We start from the raw sequence: 3,673 nt of genomic DNA, 5'->3' as shown, positions 1-3,673 counted from the left end.
GCACCCATACCCACTGCGCCCACACCCACTGCACCCACACCCACTGCACCCACACACAGTACCCACACCCACTGCAACCACACCCACTGCACATACCCACTGTACCAACACACACTGTGCCCACACACACTGTGCCCACACACTGTATACCCAGGAGGAGTTACAAACTGGAATCTAATCAAGGGGTTTGGGTAGGTCATATATAGAATAACAAAAACACAGGAGGGAGTTACAGACTGGAATCTCATTGAGGTGTTCAGGGTGGTTTATATACAGAATAACAGATACCTGGGAGCGCGTTACGGACTGGAATCTAATCAAGGGGTTCAGGGTGGTTTATATACAGAATACCAGATACCCAGGAGGGAGTTGCAGACTCTAATCTAATCGAGGGTTTTGGGGTGGGTTATATATAGATTAACAGAATTTCACAATCCAAAGTTGCGCAGGTTAGGTGAATTGGCCTTGCTAAATTGCCCATAGTGTTCGGAGATGCGTGGGTTAGGTGCATAGTCAGGAGTAAATGTAGAGTAATAGGGTAGGGGAATGGGTCTGGGTGTCATACTCTTCAGAGGGTCAGTGTGGATTCATGGGCGATCTGTCCTGTTTCCCCTTTGCAGGGGTTCTATTCTATGGGAACAGATACCTGGGAGTGAGTTACAGTCTGGAAGCTAATGTACACACACACACTACAGGGCTCCATTCTCCGAAGTGATTTGACGATAATAGTATATGGGTGACCATAATAGTATATGGGTGTAGTGTACAGAGTGCAGATTAACAGTGTGTACGAATGTACAATGGGAGTAGACAGAATGAGGCTGTAGAGCAGGGTCTGTTCATTATCAGAGTTGAAAAGTATGGTGCTGGAAAAGCGCAGCAGGTCAGGCAGCATCCAAGGAGCAGGAGAATCGATGTTTCGGGCATAAACCCTTCTTCAGGAATGAGGCTGGTGTGCCAAGCAGGCTGAGATAAAAGGTGGGGGGGGGGCGGAATTTGGGGGAGGGGCGCTGGGAATTCGATAGGTGGAAGGAGGTGAGGGTGAGGGTGAGGGTGATAGGCCGGAGACGAGGTGGGGGCGGAGAGGTCGGGAAGAAGATTGCAGGTCAAGAGGGCGGTGCTGAATCCGGTGGGGGTGGGACTGAGATAAGGTGGGAGGAGGGGAAATGAGGAAGCTGGAGAGATCTACATTCATCCCGTGTGGTTGGAGGGATCCTAGGCAGATTCTCCTGCTCCTCGGATGCTGCCTGGCCTGCTGCGCTTTTCCAGCACCACACTTTTCAACTCTGGTCTCCAGCATCTGTAGTCCTCACTTTCTCTGTTCATTATCAGCCTATGAAGGGGATGGGAGTAGAGTGTGCTGTATACAATGTGTTTATGGACTGTGTGTCAGTACAGAATGTACACTGTGTGAGTGTACAATATTCAGATGGGAAGCATAAGTCTGTACAGTGTGGTGCACTTTGTGTTTACTGTGTGGGTAGTGTGTGTGTGTACAGTGGGTGGGTGCGGTAGATGGGTACAGTGTGTGTATATATTTTATTCTGTATATAAACCACCCCGACACCCTTGATTAGATTCCAGTCTGTAACTCCCTCCCGGGTATCTGTTATTCTACATAAACCGTCCGCACCACACACCCCCACCTATTGCTCCTAAATTGCTCCATTGCTGACACCCTGCGCTGGGATTGTCTGATTGAGAGATTTGCTCTGACTGATTGTGCTGAGCCTGGTGTTTGGTGTTGCAGGTATCACCTCCTGTCGAATGCAGAATGGTGGCTGTGAACACATCTGCACAGAGAGAGTGGACGGGCAGGTACAGTGTACCTGCCACCTTGGCTGGAAACTGCTCAGTGACAGGAAGAGCTGTACAGGTGAGGCAGAATCGGTCCTGTAAGGAAAGAGGCTATTCGGACCATTCTGTCAGGACTAATTCTCTAAGCATTGTGTCTTAATGCCCTTCTCCGATATTTCCCTGTAACCTCACACATTGTTTCACCCACTCTCCTCCTGAAAGCCTCCAGTGAACCTGCCACCATGGCATTTTCAGGCAGAGCATTCCACACTCTCACATCTTGTTGTATGTTATTCTTGCAAAGTGTCCAGATTAGGGCAAATTGTGAAGTTTGACAAAATGTGCATTTTATCTAAGTTATTATCAGTCACTGTGTGTAAAAGTTCTTTTTTTGCACATCACCCTTGGCTTGTTTGCAAATCATTTTAAATCAGTGCACTCATATTCCTGTTCCTTTTACAAATGGGAACAGCATCTCACTGTCTACCATATCTAGCCTCACTCCTGATTCTGAAAACCTCTATCAGATAGAGTCATAGAGATGTACAGCACGAAAACAGACCCTTCGGTCCAACCTGTCCATGCCGACCAGATATCCCAACCCAATCTAGTCCCACCTGCCAGCACCCGGCCCATATCCCGCTAAACCCTTCCTATTCATATACCCATCCAGATGCCTCTTAAATGCTGTTATCATACCAGCCTCCATCACTTCCTCTGGCAGCTCATTCCATACATGCACCACCCTCTGTGTGAAAAAGTTGCCCCTCAGGTTTTTTTTTTAAGATTAGATTAGATTAGATTACAGTGCGAAAACAGGCCGTTCGGCCCAACAAGTCCACACCATCCCGCCGAAGCGCAACCCAGACCCATTCCCCTCTTCATCTAACACTACGGGCAATTTAACTTGGCCAATTAGGGAGAATGTGCAAACTCCATACAGCGAGTCGCCTGAGGTGGGAATTGAACCCATGTCTCTGGCGCTGTGAGGCAGCAGTGCTAACCACTGTGCCACTGTGCCGCCCTTATCTTTCCCCTCTTACCCTAAACCTATGCTCTCTAGTTCTGGACTCTCCCACCCCAGGGAAAAGACTGTCTATTTACCCTAACCATGCCCCTCATGATTTTATAAACCTCTATAAGGTCACCCCTCAGCCTCCAACACTTCAGGGAAAACAGCCCCAGCCTATTCAACCTCTCCCTATATCCTTGTAAATCTTTTCTGAACCCTTTCAAGTTTCACAACATCCTTCCTATAGCAAGGAGACCAGAATTACGTGCAATATTCCAAAATATTCCAATGTCCTGTACAGCTGCAACCCTTTCAGCCACCCTCTCTCTGGGGAGAACAGTCCCAACACCTTCAATCCCCCCCCATCCCTGAAGTTTCTCATTCCGGAAACCATTCCTGTAAATCACTTTCTACACTCTCTCCAATGCGTTCCCATCTTTCCTATAATGTGGGGCCCACACCCTGTACACAATACTCCAGCTGAGGACCAACAAGGGTCCTGGACAAGTTCAACATCACCCCCCTGCTATTGTACTCTCTGCCCCAGTAATAAAGCCGAGGATACTGTCTGCTTTATTAACTGCTCTCTCCCCCGGCCCTGCCACCTTCAGTGATCTGTGACGTATACTCCCCAGCTCCCTGTGCTCCTGCACCCCCTTTACAATTATACCCCCAACTGTATATTGTCTTTCAATGCTCTTCTGTTCAAAATGCAGCACCTGACACTGCTCTACATTAAACCCCAGCTGCCATGCCTCAACCCATTGGCCCATCTGGTCCAGATCCTGTTGTAATCTGAGGTAACCCTCTTCGCTGTCCACTACACCTCCAATTTTGGTGTCATCTGCAAACTTACTAACTGTA

At 48.4% G+C, this 3,673-nt stretch overlaps 1 pseudogene; it reads left to right on the top strand.

Annotated features, from left to right (window-relative positions):
- The window catches only part of LOC122550358, a 104,502-nt pseudogene that overhangs the window by 78,929 nt on the left and 21,900 nt on the right, over positions 1-3,673 (top strand).

Source organism: Chiloscyllium plagiosum, chromosome 5, assembly GCF_004010195.1.
Source record: "Chiloscyllium plagiosum isolate BGI_BamShark_2017 chromosome 5, ASM401019v2, whole genome shotgun sequence".
Classification (NCBI taxonomy): domain Eukaryota; kingdom Metazoa; phylum Chordata; class Chondrichthyes; order Orectolobiformes; family Hemiscylliidae; genus Chiloscyllium; species Chiloscyllium plagiosum.
Note: the sequence above shows the minus strand (reverse complement) of the source record. Positions and strands in the feature narration are given on the sequence as shown.